The sequence below is a fragment of the Triticum urartu genome, chromosome 5A (genome assembly GCF_056163025.1).
Source record: "Triticum urartu cultivar PI428250 chromosome 5A, HENAU_Tu73, whole genome shotgun sequence".
NCBI lineage: Eukaryota > Viridiplantae > Streptophyta > Magnoliopsida > Poales > Poaceae > Triticum > Triticum urartu.
The window spans coordinates 443,199,987-443,217,976 of record NC_141877.1 but is presented as its reverse complement, the minus strand read 5'-3'; positions in this window follow the sequence as shown (position 1 = coordinate 443,217,976).

The following is a 17,990-nucleotide window of genomic DNA, read 5'->3' as shown; positions in this document are numbered from 1 at the left end:
GGTTGATCCGCCGTATAATTTGGTACCTTGCGTGAGCCTTTGAAATCCTTGGGCAAACGCACGTTGCATAAAGCAAGGACGAGGCAAGGCACCCCCAAAGAACTAGAAGTAACACCAGGTTCGATCGAAATGGTTGGACAAACCGGCGTGAGCTGCCGAGCCTGATGTTGTGCGGCTAACTCGGCCTCCCTACGCGCTCGGGCTCGGTTCACCACTTCCTGAGCGTCATCAGCACCACCCATCGGGTTGTTACCACGGGGTGCTCCACGTCGTTCATTACTCGACACTGCTGGTTCATCCATATGTCTGCTATAGCTCCGGCTTGGACAGGGGGTCGAGTGGATTCGGTCGCGGCTGTATGAGTACGCCTCCTATTGGGCCAAAGCTGTCCTCAGAAGTTCCTTGACCCGTCGCGTCTCTACTGCTTGCGGCGAGTCACCTTCAACTGGAATGGCCTCCAGTCGTGCAGCAGCGGCAACAAGATTGTCCATTGGGTTGGAGTAGTGACCCGGAGGTGTTAAAGCATCCCGAGGTATAACGGTGTTTTGACGAGGCGGGTCCATCTGACGGGGCTGAACCGGTGCACCGGTCCCAGGGGCTTCTGCCCGGTTCCCCTCCAGCGGATTACTGGCTCTTGGTCCTGGAGTATTGAAAAGGTCTCTGGCCTCGAAAACCGGAGGTAAGCGGGACCGGTGCTTCCTCCTCATGACTTCATGCGACGCGCTCTGATCCAACATAAGCATGTAGGCCTGTGCGTCTAAAGCGGCCCTCTCTACGGCCATCCTGGTGTCCTCAGCCGCCAGATCCGTTTTGGCCTGGGTGATTTGTTCCTTTACCTTTGCAATCTCCGTGTTGTGAGCGTCCTGATCTGGTGGATTAACTTCTGCCATAAGCACAGCCAACGCATCAAATAGTTCTGATAGAACCTGAGCCGGTGGGTGCACAGGGCCTCCCGCCCCGGCAACCGTTGCCGCTGCTGAACCGGAGATCGTTGCCGCGGCTGTCGAAGAGTGAAGCGTTGCTTGTGTTCCAGTCATGAATATTCCAACCCGGTTAGGCAGATCAGAAGGGTCCAGAATACTGTCGCAATCGGAACAGCTCTCAATTCGGCCATCTTGTAGCTGATAAAGAGATTCGGTTTCTCCGGTCGAAGATTCGTCATCGGAACGAACGGCAGTCGCCCCGCGAAGCTCCGATCCATCCTCATAACTCCCTCCATGGATCATTCCCACGAAGGCACGCTTCATGGCCGGTTTAACCCAGGCGGATCGGGTACGCTGAGCCGTCTCGACGAGGTCGGTCCAGATGTCCGGCTCAGGGCCCGGTTCACCGATCTTGCCAATGAAAACGTTAATGCTACCAAAGGGGACCCGGTACCCGTACTCAATTGAGCTGGCCTCGGGGCCCCAGCCTGCGTCGTCGATGTAGAGTTTGCCGCGACGACTCTTAGTCATCCGGCCTACAGTGTAGCCCTCGAGTCCTTCAAAGCGGCCCTCCAAGAACCGGAAACCATCGTGCGATAGCCCCACAGTGGGCGCCAACTATCGTGGTTTTGTCACGGCAGATGTCCTAGAGAAAGGACTTAGTCGTGGAGCCATCGCCATGGGTTAGCTTGAAGGGGTTAAAGCGGACACAAGGACGCAAGAGAGTTTATACTAGTTCGGCCCCTTCAATGAAGGTAAAAGCCTACGTCTAGTTGTGATGGAATTGATGGGTGTTTCGATGACTAGGGAGCAAATAAGCTTCGCCTATGTCTCGAGTTGTTGTCTGTCCTTGAACCGCCACCGGGTCGTCCCCTTATATACATGGGGACGCCCGTCGGTTTACAGAGTCCCGATACCGGCTCATAGATGTGTCCGGTTCGGTCTCCACTATTCCTAACTTATAACACAAGTTACATACTGATGCCAGTTTATAGCTATAGGCCTTAAACTGATTATGGGCCTTTAGCCCTCATCTGCCCTCATGGGCTTTTATCACACTCAACTACTGATGAAGTTAACCCGGCTTGTCCTGGCCGGTTTACGCCCAGTAGTAATATCCCCAACATTACCTTTTGCTACCGTTACCACTACTATCATATTACTTTGCTACTAAACACTTTGCTGCAGATATTAAGTTTCCAGGTGTGGTTGAATTGACAACTCAGCTGGTAATACTTGAGAATATTCTTTGGCTCCCCTTGTGTCGAATCAATAAATTTGGGTTGAATACTCTACCCTCGAAAACTGTTGCGATCCCCTATACTTGTGGGTTATCAATGTATTATTATTAGTTTACATTGAGTATGACTATGACTGGATCTCTTTTACCATGAATTACAATTTCCAGTCAGCCCTTGATCTTCAAAGGTGCTCTGCTTTTATGTTTTGCGGTCTTAGAAAGGGCTAGCGAGATACCATCTTGTTATATCATATTATGATTGTTTTGAGAGAGTGTTGTCATCCGAGATTTATTATTATTGCTTGCTAGTTGATTATGTCATTGATATGAGTAAACATGAGACCTAAATGTTATTGTGAATATGGTTAGTTCATAATCTTTGCTGAAAACTTGAATGCTGGCTTTACATATTTGCAACAACAAGAGCAAACAGAGTTTGTAAAAAGTTTTTCTTTATCACTTTCAGTTTATCAACTGAATTGATTGAGGACAAGCAAAGGTTTAAGCTTGGGGAAGTTGATACGTTTCCATCGTATCTACTTTTCCAAACACTTTTGCCTTTGTTTTGGACTCTAACTTGCATGATTTGAATGGAACTAACCCGGACTGATGTTGTTTTCAGCAGAATTGCCATGGTGTTATTTTTGTGCAGAAATAAAAGTTCTTGGAATGACCTGAAAATCAACAGAGAATATTTTTGGAATATATAAAAAATACTGGCGAAAGAATCAAGGCCAGGGGACCCACACCCTGTCGATGAGGGTGGGGGCGCGCCTACCCCCCTGGGCGCGCCCCCTGCCTCGTGGGCCCCCTGATGCTCCACCGACCTCAACTCCAACTCCATATATTCACGTTCGGGGAGAAAAAAATCAGGGAGAAGGATTCATCACGTTTTATGATACGGAGCCGCCGCCAAGCCGTAATCTAACTTGGGAGGGCTAATCTAGAGTCCGTTCGGGGCTTCGGAGAGGGGAATCCATCGCCATCATCATCATCAACCTTCCTCCATCACCAATTTCATGATGCTCACCGCCGTGCGTGAGTAATTCCATTGTAGGCTTGCTGGACGGTGATGGGTGTTGGGGAATGTAGTAATTTCAAAAAAATTCCTACGCACACGCAGGATCATGGTGATGCATAGCAACGAGAGGGGAGAGTGTTGTTTACGTACCCTCATAGACCGTAAGCGGAAGCGTTTATCAACACAGTTGATGTACCCGATCAAGTACCGAACATACGGCACCTCCACGTTCAGCTCGATGACGTCCTCGCCTTCTCGATCCAGCAAGAGGGGCGAAGTAGTAGATGAGTTCCGGCAGCACGACGGCATGGTGACGGTGTTGGTGAAGAACAATCTCTGCAGGGCTTCCCCTAAGCACTACGAAAACTATGACGGAGGATAAACTAGAGGGGACGGGGTAGCCGGCACATGGCTTGGTGTTTCTTGATGTGTCTTGGGTGCTAGCCCTACCCCTCTATTTATATGTTGAGCCTTGGGGTCGAAACTTGGAGTAAAAGCCTCCACAAAGTCGGTTTCACCCGAAAGGCAAGAGTCCTTCTCAGACTCTAGGGCCAGACGCCAGGGTTCCCAGCGTCTGGACCCAGACGCCAGGGACCCTGGCGTCTGGCCCCTGGACTCCGCAAAACTTCCTTTTGCACTTTCCAAAAACCTTGTGGGCTTTCCCCTTTGGCCCAAATAAAGTGTTCTCGTACCCAAACATTTGGGGAAACATCCGGAACCCCTTCCGGTGAATTCCGGAGACCAAACACTATTATCCCATATATCAAAATTTATCTCCGAACCATTTCAGAGTTCTTCATCATGTCTGTGATCTTATCCGGAACTCCGAACAACATTCGGTTACCAACATACATAACTCATAAATACTATATCGTCAATGAACGTTAAGCGTGCGGACCCTACGGGTTCGAGAACTATGTAGACATGACCGAGACATTTCTCTGGTCAATAACCAATAGCGGAACTTGGATGCCCATATTGGCTCCTACATATTCTACGAAGATCTTTATCGGTCGAACCGCATAACAATATACGTTGTTCCCTTTGTCATCGGCATGTTACTTGCCCGAGATTCGATCGTCGGTATCTCAATACCTAGTTCAATCTCGTTACCGGCAAGTCTCTTTACTTGTTCCGCAATACATCATCCCGCAACTAACTCATTAGTTACAATGCTTGCAAGGCTTATAGTGATGTGCATTATCGAGTGGGCCCAGAGATACCTCTCCGACAATCGGAGTGACAAATCCTAATCTCGAAATACGCCAACTCAACAAGTACCTTCGGAGACACCTGTAGAGCACCTTTATAATCACCCAGATACGTTGTGATGTTTGGTAGCACACAAAGTGTTCCTCCGGTAAACGGGAGTTGCATAATCTCATAGTCATAGGAACATGTATAAGTCATGAAGAAAGCAATAGCAACAAACTAAATGATCAAGTGCTAAGCTAACGGAATGGGTCAAGTCAATCACATCATTATCCTAATGATGTGATCCCGTTTAATCAAATGACAACTCATGTCTATGGTTAGGAAACATAACCATCTTTGATCAACGAGCTAGTCAAGTAGAGGCATACTAGTGACACTATGTTTGTCTATGTATTCACACATGTATCATGTTTCCGGTTAATACAATTCTAGCATGAATAATAAACATTTATCATGAAATAAGGAAATAAATAATAACTTTATTATTTCCACTAGGGCATATTTCCTTCAATGGTTTGGATGAGATTTATCATGTAATCGAGTTAGTTTTGTTAGGGTTTGATCCCTAGTATCCATTATGTTCTAAGATTGATGTTGCTATGACTTTGCTATGCTTAATGCTTGTCACTAGGGCCCGACTGCCATGATTTCAGATCTGAACCTATTATGTTTTCATGAATATATGTGAGTTCTTGATCCTATCTTGCAAGTCTATAGTCACCTATTATGTGTTATGATTCGTTAACCCCGAAGTGACAATAATCGGGATACTTACTGGTGATGACTGTAGTTTGAGGAGTTCATGTATTCACTAAGTGTTAATGCTTTGGTCCGGTACTCTATTAAAAGGAGGCCTTAATATCCCTCAGTTTCCAATAGGACTCCGCTGCCACGGGAGGGTAGGACAAAAGATGTCATGCAAGTTCTTTTCCATAAGCATGTATGACTATATTCAGAATACATGCCTACATTACATTGATGAACTGGAGCTAGTTCTGTGTCACCCTATGTTATAACTATTGCATGAGGAATTGCATCTGACATAATTATCCATCACTGATCCATTGCCTATGAACTTTTCACATATTGATCTTTGCTTAGTTACTTTTCCATTGCCACTGTTACAATCACTACAAAGTTGCTACCATTACTTTTTCCACCATTACCACTACTATCATATTACTTTGATACTAAAAACTTGGCTGCAGATATTAAGTTTCCAGGTGTGGTTGAATTGACAACTCAGCTGCTAATACTTGAGAATATTCTTTGGCTCCCCTTGTGTCGAATCAATAAATTTGGGTTGAATACTCTACCCTCGAATACTGTTGCGATCCCCTATACTTGTGGGTTATCAGATCCTCGCGAAGATTTCATTCCGTTTGATATTCCTTTTCTATGAAACACTGAAATAGGCAAAAAAAACAGCAATTTGCACTGGGCTTTTGGTTAATAGGTTAGTCCCAAAAATAATATAAAAAGGTATAATAAAGCCCATTAAACATCCAAAACAGATAATATAATAGCATGGAACAGTAAAAAATTATAGATACGTTGGAGGCGTATCAGTGACTAACTCCTTAGTCATTTGCTTGCAAGCTTATGATGTGTATTACCGAGAGGGCCCAGAGATACCTCTCCGATACTCGGAGTGACAAATCCTAATCTCGATCTATGCCAACTGAACAAACACCTTCCGAGATACCCGTAGAGCATCTTTATGATCACCCAGTTACATTGTGACGTTTGATAGCACACAAGGTATTCCTCCGGTATCCAGGAGTTGCATAATCTCATAGTCGAAGGAATAAGTATTTGACATGAAGAAAGCAATAGCAACAAACTGAACGATCAATATGCTAAGCTAATCGATGGGTCTTGTCCATCACATCATTCTCCTAATGATGTGATCCCGTTATCAAATGACAACACATGTCTATGGTTAGGAAACCTTAACCATCTTTGATCAAGGAGCTAGTCTAGTAGAGTTTTACTAGGGACACGATATTTGTTTATGTATTCACACATGTATTTAAGTTTCCGATCGATACAATTCTTGCATGAATAATAAACCTTTATCATGAATAAGGAAATATAAAATAACAACTTTATTATTGCCTTTAGGGCATATTTCCTTCAGTTTCAGACTCATTCAGGGCATTGGGAGTTTCGTGTCATGCCTTTCGGGGTCGCTGGCGGCCCTGCCACTTTCAACGGCGCTATGAGCACGACACTCAAGCCGGCGAATCATGTCTGTGTCATATCATTCTTCGATGACATCCTTGTTTTCAGCAAGACCTTCCACGACCACCTCCAACATTTTAACTCTTGTGTTGCAACTACTACGCAAAGATTACTGGCAAGTCAAGCAATCGAAGTGCTCTTTCACCCAGTGAAAAATCGCTTACCTCGGCCACGTCATCAACAAGCACGGGGTTTCTACAGATCCGACCATGGTCCAAACAATTCAGAAATGGCATGTTCCCCAGTGTGCAAAAGATGTGTGCGGTTTCCTCGGGCTAGCTGGCTACTACCGCAAGTTTATCAGGAATTTAGGGATCATTGCCTGCCCCCTTTTCACCCTACTGGAGAAGAACCAACTCTTTGTCTGGACAAGTGACACACAACAAGCCTTTGACACCCTAAAAGAGAAGCTTGTATCTTCCCCAGTTCTGCAGTTACCAGATTTCAGCAAGCAGTTCGTGATCGACACGGACGCCTGCGCCTACGGGGTGGGCACTATACTGCAACAAGAAGGACACCCGGTCGCCTACTTAAGTAAGTCTCTTGGCCCCAAGAACAGAGGCCTTTCCACATATGAAAAAGAGTGCATGGCGATCCTGATGGCCGTCAAACAGTGGCGCCCTTACCTGCACACGGATGAGTTCATTATCCGTACTGATCAACGCAGTCTGGTCCACCTTGATGATCAACACTTGTCGACTCCTTGGCAACAAAAAACATATACAAAATTATTGGGCATGAGATACAAAATCTGCTATAGATCGGGCACTTCCATACTGCTGCTGATGCTCTTTCTCGGCGCACACCAGACACTTCGCTCGCAGTAGTTTCAGTATGCATTCCTACCTGGCTAGCTGACATTAATGCCAGTTATTCATCCAATCCTCAAGCTCAGAAGATCATCCAAGACCTTGCGCATCGACCAAACCCAAAGCTCTGTTTCTCCATGCGTGAAGGATTGCTCTACTTCCGCAACAGGCTCTAACTGGGAGGCTCTCCATCCCTGCAACAACGCATGCTCCATGCCTTCCATGACAGCATGATCGGAGGCCACTCCAGCGCGCCAGTCACATACAAGCACCTGGGCCTCCTATTTGCTTGGCCCAAGAAGAAGGAACAGATGCGTCAGTACATGCAGTCCTGCACTGTCTGTCAGCAAGCGAAGCCAGAGAGCGTCCACTACCCCAGACTTCTCAAGCCCCTACCTATCCCACACGGTGCTTGGAAGGTTGTCACCGTGGACTTCATCAACGGCTTGCCTGCATCCGGCAAATTCAACTACATCCTCGTCATCGTCGACACGTTCACGCGCTACGTGCACTTTCTTCCTCTGAGCCATCCCTTCACAGCAGCCAAGGTGGCTCACTCGTAACTAGAGAACGTCAACAAGCTTCATGGTCTACCTGCTGCCATCGTCTCTGACAGAGACCCTATCTTCACTAGCACCTTTTGGCGTGAGCTGTTCAAGACCATTGGGACTGAGCTGAACCTGAGCACCCCATATCATCCGCAAACAGACGGGCAGACCGAGCGCGTCAACCAGTGTTTGGATATCTACCTATGCTGCTTCATCCACGCCTGCCCACACAAGTGGCATCAGTAGTCGGCCCTCGTGGAATTCTGGTACAACTACAACTATCTCTATGCACTCAACATGTCTCCTTTTGCAGCGCTCTATGGCCACGAGCCGCGACACTTGTGGATCGAAGCCGCATCCACTTGCAAGCTGCCCCCGCTCAAGGAGTGGATCGAGGAGTGCAAACATGTGCAGCAAGTTCTTGCCGAGCACCTCCATCGAGCCTGCGACATCATGAAGAAGCAAGCAGACAAGAAGCGGTCTGAGCACACCTTTACTATGGGCAACACGGTCTTCGTCAAGCTCCAGCTGAGGGAGTCCTGGATTAGGGGGTGTCCGGATGGCCGGACTATACCTTCAGCCAGACTCATGGACCATGAAGATACAAGATTGAAGACTTCGTCCCGTGTCCGGAAGGGACTTTCCTTGGCATGGAAGGCAAGCTTGGCGATACGGATATGTAGATCTCCTACCGTTGTAACCGACTTGGTGTAACCCTAACCCTCTCCGGTGTCTATATAAACCGGAGGGTTTTAGTCCGTAGGACAACATACAGAACAACAATCATACCATAGGCTAGCTTCTAGGGTTTAGCCTCTCCGATCTCGTGGTAGATCTACTCTTGTACTACCCATATCATCAATATTAATCAAGCATGACATAGGGTTTTACCTCCATCAAGAGGGCCCGAACCTGGGTAAAACTTCGTGTCCCTTGCCTCTTGTTACCATCCGGCCTAGACGCATAGTTCGGGACCCCCTACCCGAGATCCGCCGGTTTTGACACCGACATTGGTTCTTTCATTGAGAGTTCCTCTGTGTCGTCGCCGTTAGGCTTGATGGCTCCTACGATCATCAATAGCGATGCAGTCCAGGGTGAGACCTTCCCCCCCCCCCGGACAGATCTTCGTCTTCGGTGGCTTCGCACTGCGGGCCAATTCACTTGGCCATCTAGAGCAGATTGAAAGCTATGCCCTTGGCCGTCAGGTCAGATTTCGAAGTTTAAACTACACGGCTGACATCCGCGGGGACTTGATCCTCGACGGATTCGAGCCACTGCCGAGCGCGTCGCACTGTCACGACGAGCATGATCTAGCTCTGCCGCCGAACAGTGCCTTGGAGGCCGCACCCGCATCGGCTTCGACCCTTAATTCGGAGCCAACTGCGCCGATCGAGGATGGGTGGTTGGACGCTGCCTCGGGGGCTGCGATCCCAATGGCGATCAAGCCGAACACCAGCCCCGCACTCCGCGAGACTCGTGACTCCGAGGAGTCGGACTCCTCTCCGGACTCCGAACCCTCCGCGCCCCTGCCGATCGAATCCGATTGGGCGCCGATCATGGGGTTTACTGTTGCGGACATCTTTCAGCACTCGCCTTTCGGCGATATTCTAAAGACACTAAAGTCTCTCTCTTTATCAGGAGAGCCCTGGCCGGACTACGGTCAGCAAGGTTGGGATACGGACGATGAAGAAATTCAAAGCCCACCCACCACCCACTTTGTAGCCACTATCGACGATTTAACCGACATGCTCGACTTCGACTCCGAAGACATCTACGGTATGGACGCCGATGCAGGAGACGATGAAGAACCAGTGCCTATTGGGCCCTAGAAAGCCACCTCGTCATATGACCTATACATGGTGGACACCCCAAAAGAAGGAGATGGCGATGGAACAGCGGAGGATGACCCCTCCAAGAAACAGCCTAAGCGCCGGCGTCAGCGGCGCCGCTCAAAATCCCGCCAAAGCAAATACGGTGATTCCAGCACGGGAGATAATAATACCCTGGAGAGTGCCGAAGAAAACCCCCTCCAGCAAGATTCAGCACAGGAGGATGGAGAAGCCAGCCCTCATGAGAGAGCGGCAGATAGAGAGGTCGAGGACGATAATTATATGCCTCCCTCCGAAGATGAGGCAAGCCTCGACGACGACGAATTCGTCGTGCTAGAGGATCCCGTCGAGCAAGAGCGTTTTCAACGCTGGCTTATGGCCACGACAAGAAGCCTCAAGAAAAAACAGCAACAGCTTAGAGCTGATCAAGATTTGCCAGTCGATAGATGGACTGAAGTCCTTGCGGCCGAAGAGCATAAACTCGAACGCCCCTCCAAGAGCTACCCAAAGCGCAGGTTGCTACCCCGATTAGAGGAGGAAGCACTTAAAACTACATCACCAGCACTTGATACGGCCGACCGGCCACCTCGTGGCCGCGACAGAGAGGCCTCTCGGCCCTCCACTCAAGCCGCACCCCGTACCAAGGCACGGGAAAATGCGCCAGACATGCGAGATATGTTGGAGGACAAGGCAAGGCAAACAAGATCGATCTACGGATCGCGTGGGCGCCCCACGACTCGAGACGATAACCGTCACGCCGGACACAAATCCGGTAGGGCCGAACACAGTAGACAAAGCTCATTGGGGCTACGTCGTGATATAGCCCAGTACAAAGGCATCGCACACCCACTATGCTTCACAGATGAAGTAATGGATCATCAAATCCCCGAGCGTTTCAAACCCATAAACATCGAATCATATGATGGCACAACAGATCCTGCGGTATGGATCGAGGATTATCTCCTTCATATCCACATGGCCCGCGGCAATGATCTCCACGCCATCAAATACCTCCCACTCAAGCTTAAAGGACCAGCTCGGCATTGGCTTAATAGCTTGCCAGCAGGATCAATCAGTTGTTGGGAGGACCTGGAAGCCGCATTCCTCGACAATTTCAAGGGCACTTACGTGCGACCACCAGACACCGATGACCTAAGCCACGTAATTCAACAGCCAAAGGAATCGGCTAGGCAATTCTGGACACGGTTCCTAGCAAAGAAAAATCAAATAGTCGACTGTGCGGACGCAGAGGCCCTAGCAGCCTTCAAGCACAATATCCGTGACGAGTGGCTTGCCCGGCACCTTGGACAGGAAAAGCCGAAATCTATGGCAGCACTCACGACACTCATGACCCACTTTTGCGCGGGAGAAGACAGCTGGCTTGCTCGTAGCAACAATATGACCAAGAACCCTGGTAATTTGGATACCAGGGACAGTAGTGGCAGGTCGCGTCGCAACAAGCAGAAGCGCCGCATTAACGGCGACAATGCTGAGGATACGGCAGTTAATGCCGGATTCAGAGGCTATAAATCCGGTCAGCGGAAAAAGCCATTCAAAAGAAATCCTAGGGGCCCGTCCAGTTTGGACCAAATACTCGACCGCTTGTGCCAAATACATGGCACCCCCGAAACGCCGGCCAATCACACCAACAGGGATTGTTGGGTGTTCAAGCAGGCAGGCAAGTTAAATGCCAAAAATAAAGACAAGGGGCTGCATAGTGATGACGATGAAGAGCCTCGGCCACCGAACAACAGTGGACAGAAGGGTTTTCCCCCACACGTGCGGACGGTGAACATGATATACGCAACCCACATCCCCAAGAGGGAGCGGAAGCGCGCGTTAAGGGACGTATACGCGGTAGAGCCAGTCGCCCCAAAGTTCAACCCATGGTCCTCCTGCCCGGTCACCTTTGATCGAAGGGACCATCCCACTAGCACCCGTCATGGCGGATTCGCCGCATTGGTTCTAGACCCAATTATTGACGGATTTCATCTCACTAGAGTCCTTATGGACGGCGGCAGCAGCCTGAACCTGCTTTACCAGGATATAGTGCGGAAAATGGGCATAGATCCCTCGAGGATTAAGCCCACCAAAATGACCTTTAAAGGCGTAATACCAGGTGTAGAGGCCAACTATACAGGCTCAGTCACACTTGAAGTGGTCTTCAGATCTCCGGAAATTTCCGAAGCGAGGAGTTAATCTTCGACATAGTCCCATTCCGCAGTGGCTATCACGCACTGCTCGGGCGAACCGCATTCGCCAAGTTCAATGTGGTACCGCACTACGCATACCTTAAGCTCAAGATGCCAGGCCCTCGAGGAGTAATTACGGTTAATGGAAACACCGAACGCTCACTCCGAACGGAGGAGCACACGGCGGCCCTTGAAGCGGAAGTACAAAGCAGCCTCTCCAGGCAGTTCTCCAGTCCGTCCATTAAACATCCGGACACCGTCAAGCGCGCCCGGAGTAACCTACAACAAGACCGCCTGGCACGTTCCGAGAAGGCATAGCAATGCGGCCCCAACCCCAGCCCTCGCAAAAATGCGACACCAGTGCTTCGCCTACATAACTACGCTCTAGAAATACCATGGGTACAGGGGGAGGGGCACCATCACGGCACGCCCGAAACACGGCTTAAACCGCACCAGGGGCTACCAATTTTTTAATTTTCTCTTACTTTCAGGACTCCATTCTTCGGAAGGCCTGTCCGGCAGTTCAATTGCCGCACAAATGATGCAAGAGCCAGGGAAGCAGACGAGCCATGCCGCATTACGGAACTCCCAGGTGGTCTCTATCACGAGCAGTATACCTGTTTCGCATACCATTCCACAGCCTGCCCCTGGAACGGACATGTTAAATAGTCCAACCTTTTGCTTATCGCATTATTTGTATCGTTCTGCTTTGATCGCAGCCCTTTTTAATAAACAATGCATAGCTTTTGTCTATTTTCGCATTACTCTTTTTTTACAAATATATGTTCCTTAACGACATGTTGCACCCGTACACTTTGGTACGGCCAAAATACGCCAGGGGCTTTAGTACCCCTCAATATGGTGTGAGAAGTCCGAACACTTTTAGTGCGGCACCCCGAACTTATAGCATTATATGCATCGGCTCCGAATCATGTCTTGGGTCAATAGTTGGGTTTGCCCAGCTCCTATGTTTTGGTGCCTTACGTTCCGCTATGTCGGCTAAGGTAGCACTAGGAGAACTACTGCGATTGTGCCTCAGTTGAGGTGGGTCGAGCACCTCAGTAGAGAAAGCTAAAACTGACTGTCATGATAAAGCGAGAGCTAGTCGCTGTTCGAGAGGTTTTTCGAGTCCCTAAAGACTTATGCCGCTTAGAGCGAGGAGTCGGCTCTGTACGGCCAAGGCGTGGATAGCGCCCCGAACTCGGTCTTCCGAATACCAAGGGCTTCGCCGAAATTTAAAATTATAGAATTCTATGGCTAAGTGAGAGTGTTCACGCATTATAGTCCGATTGCCTTGTTCGTTGTGCTGAGCGCCTCCCTCGAAGGACCCAAACATGGGAAAAAGAGCGCTCAGGTTTATCCCCGAACACCCCAGCACTAGCGGCACGGGGGCAGAAGCCGACGACTCGCCATCTCTTAGAATTGATAAACAGCCGCACAGAAGGTAATATTTTAAATTCCAACAGCATTGCTTAGCGCATATGAACAAGTTTTCAGCGCACAGGACAAAATGAGCGAGTTTTACTCAAAAATTACATCCCTGGAACATTCATCCGCCATAAGGCGGGCACCCTTCAGAACATCCTTATAATAATTCTCGGGCTTGCGATGCTCTTTTCCCGGCGGTGGCCCGCCCTTCACAAGCTTCTCAGCATCCAGCTTGCCCCAGTGCACCTTAGCACGGGCAAGGGCCCTACGGGCACCTTCAATGCAGACGGAGCGCTTGATGACTTCGAGCCTTGGACATGCCCCCACCAGCCGCCGCACCAGCCCGAAATAGCTCCCAGGCAGAGCCTCTCCAGGCCACAGCCGAACTATGAGGCCCTTCATGGCCTGTTCGGCCGCCTTGTGGAGCTCGACCAGTTGCTTCAGCTGATCGCTCAGGGGCACGGGGTGTCCGGCCTCAGCATACTAAGACCAGAACACCTTCTCTGTCGAGTTGCCCTCCTCGGCTCGATAGAATGCGGCGGCATCGGACACGCTATGGGGAAGATCTGTGAATGCTCCTGGAGAGCTCCGAATTCGGGTAAGTAACAAGTAACTCACGTTTATGTGTTTGCTTTGCATAAAGAATGCCATACCCGCCGCTATCTTTTTCACTGCATCCAACTCCTGGAGGGTCTTCTAGGATTCGTCCTTGGCAGACTTGGCATTTTCAATAGCCACCGCGAGCTCGGACGCTCGCGTCTTTGAGTCAAGCTCCAAACTCTCATGTTTTTTCATGAGAGCCTGGAGCTCTTGCCGCACCTTGCCAACCTGGGCCTCATACTTCTCCCGCTCGGTGCGCTCCGTGGCCGCCCTCTTCTCGGCCTCGAACAACACTTGCTTAAGGGTCGCCACCTCAGACGTGGCCCCTACAATAGCCACGATAATCCTGTCATTTTTTGCAATTGCACTTTTTTATATATATTTAAACAAGGTATTTCTTACCTTCCTTGTCCTCGAGCTGCTTCTTGGCACGCCCGAGCTCTTGCTCGGACTGCTCGAGGTTCTGCTTTAGCGTGTCCACTTCCGCAGTCAGTGCGGCGGACGCCAGCAGAGAAGCCTGCATATGCATATTGACTCCTTTTTGTTAGACTCCTGCAAATTTTATTTGATCCTCTATTCGGCTTTTCTTCCCGAACGCCAAACAGAGCATCAGGGGCTACTGTCTATGCGGTAATATTATTTACATATTCTTTACTTACCTCAAAGCCTGTTAAAAGGCTAGCACAAGCTTGAGTCAGTCCGCTCTTGGCGGACTGAACCTTCTGGACCACCGCACTCATAATGGTCCGGTGCTCCTCGTCGATGGAGGCGCCTTTGAGCACCTCCAACAGATTGTCCGGCGCCTCCGGTTGGACGGGGGTCACCGGCATGGTGGGCTTGCTCCTGTTGGAAGGAGGTCGCCCGCCGGACTCTGGAACCTTTGAAGGTTCCAGAGCGGTGTCCGGCCTAGAGCCGGACTTGGAGCCCTGGGGGTTTTATCCCCTTTACTCCTGGAGTCCGGGAGGTCGCCTTGCGGCGCCTCCAGGACCACCTCCTCCTGGCTTGGAACCTGTTGGGACAACACTTTGGCATCGTCCGTAGGGCGGGGGGGGAGATAGCCGTCGGAAGCGAATTCACATCCGACGAGTCCAATGAACCGCTCGACGACGCATCGAGCCGGTCTTTGGGTGGGCTGCATAATCATATTCGACATAAGGGAAAGCTGTGCAATAAAGGAATACTATGAATTACTCTGGTATCCGGATACTTACGATTTCACCAGGGGCTTGGCCCTGAGCGGCCACTCCTCTCCGTCATCGTCGGCGTTGGTGGGGTAGTCCGGAGGAAGGGTTTTCCCCTTCTTGGACCCTTCGGCCTCCCCAGTGAGGGCGGCCTTCCTTTTCTTCTCTCCCCCCGCTGGAGGGGGAGAGGTCTCTTCTTCCTCCTCCTCGTCTTCACGGGAGGAATGCGCCTTGGAGCCGTCGGATGATGAACCCGACACCTCCTGGCGTCGGGCACTTTTTCGAGTCCCCGTGGCCTTCTTTGTGGCCTTCTTCTCCGACACCACATAGGGTGCCGGAACCAGCAGCTTCGCCAAGCGGGCATCGGCTGGGTCTTCGGGCAAAGGAGCCGGACAGTCGATCTGTCCGGACTTCGCCTGCCAATCCTGTCAAAGGTAAGGGAGCTTAGATCCCGCATAGAGTTAAACTATGAAAAACTAATATCTTGTAAAAGTTACAAACAACTTACCGTGCTAGCGTGACGCTGCGCACTGAATCCGCGATCCTCAGTAGCGGATGCGAGAGCCTCGGCGCCCTTGAAAAGCACCTTCCAGGCATCTTCGTAAGTTGTGTCAAAGAGCCTGCTCAGAGTTCGGTGTTGCGCCGGGTTGAACTCCCACAGATTGAAGGCCCGTTGTTGACACGGGAGGATCCGGCGAATGAGCATAACCTGGACTACGTTGACATGTTTGCAGTCCAGTCACCTCTCCTTTTCTGCCCCACGACAGGCCCGTCTCTTTCCAGGACGTGAGCCGCGTTGGGGGTCCGGACCGGAACTCGGGGGCTGCGACCTACTCAGGGTCGCACGGCTCGGTGATGTAAAACCACCCCGATTGCCACCCCTTCAGGGTCTCCACAAAGGAGACGTCGAGCCATAAGACGTTGGGCATCTTGCCCACCATGGCGCCTCCGCACTCCGCCTGGTTGCCGCGCACCACCTTCGGTTTAACATTGAAAGTCTTGAGCCATAGGCCGAAATGGGGGCAGATGCGGAGGAAAGCCTCGCACACGACGATAAACGCCGAGATGTTGAGGATGAAGATCGGGGCTAGATCATGGAAATCCAGGCCATAGTAGACATGAGTCCCCGGACGAATGGGTGGATAGGAAAGCCCAGTCCGCGGAGGAAGTGGGGAAGGAACACTACCCTCTCATGGGGCCTTGGGGTGGGGAGGAGCTGACCCTCTTCGGGAAGCCGGTACGCGATGTCGTTAGACAAGTATCCGGCCTTCCTCAGTTTTTTGATGTGTCCCTCTGTGATGGAGGAGACCATCCACTTGCCTCCCGCTCCGGACATGGCTGGAGAAGGTTGAGGTGGGGAGTGCGGACTTGGGCGCTGGAGCTCGAGTGCGCGAAAATGGATAGGCAAAGGAGGAAGAAGGCGTAGGTGAAAAGGTGGATCCTTATCCCCTTATATGGGTGGACGCAACTACGTGTCCCCACCAGCCTGGTAAAACTCGCTTATCTCGAAGCGCCGTAATCGATGGCGCAGTTGGGTTACCCACGCCCGTATTGATGAGAATCCCGGAATAAGGGGACACGATCTCTGCTTCGACGAGACGTGCCAAGCAAACCGCCTCGCATGACACGCTGAGAGCCGGACACTATCTTTGTGTTCAAAACCTTCTATGAAGTACTTGGAGGAGGAACCCGCTTTGCAATGCCGAAGACAATCTGCGCGCCGGACTCGTCGTCATTGAAGTCTGGTTCAGGGGCTACTGAGGGAGTCCTGGATTAGGGGGTGTCCGGATGGCCGGACTATACCTTCAGCCGGACTCCTGGACTTTGAAGATACAAGATTGAAGACTTTGTCCCGTGTCCGAAAGGGACTTTCCTTGGCGTGGAAGGCAAGCTTGGCGATACGGATATGTAGATCTCCTACCATTGTAACCGACTTTGTGTAACCCTAACCCTCTCCAGTGTCTATATAAACCGGAGGGTTTTAGTCCATAGGACAACATACAGAACAACAATCATACCATAGGCTAGCTTCTAGGGTTTAGCCTCTCCGATCTTGTGGTAGATCTACTCTTGTACTACCCATATCATCAATATTAATCAAGCAGGATGTAGGGTTTTACCTCCATCAAGAGGGCCCAAACCTGGGTAAAACTTCGTGTCCCTTGCCTCCTGTTACCATCCGGCCTAGACGCACAGTTTGGGACCCCCTACCCGAGATCCGCCGGTTTTGACACCGACACCAGCCCTACGTCCAGACAAGGTGGCTCACCACACCAACCACAAGCTCGCCTTCCACTACTTCGGGCCCTTCAAGATCATCCGCATCGTCAACCCTGTGGCGTATGAACTGCAGCTTCCAAACGGCGCCAAGGTTCACCCGGTCTTCCACGTATTCCAACTGTGTCGCGCCATCTTGCTACCACTCCAGTCGAGCAAGAGCTGACGGTGCCCACGGACGAGCCGCTCCACCCTATCAAGATCATGGACATGCGCTGGCGACAGACTCCACAAGGGCGGCGTGAACAAGTGCTCGCACGCCGGTCGGATCCATCCGTCCTCGACGCCACCTGGGAGGACGCCAAGTACCTCTTCGATCGCTTCCCCACGTTGGCTCAAGGGCAAGCCAGCACTCAAGGAGGGGGATATCAGCGCACAGACTACTGAAGGGAACGACGCTATGGCAGCAATAGGCAGCCAGCCTACCACGGTGACCAAACCAGGCGAGGCACACGACTATGAAGCAAGGCGCATCTCCAGCAG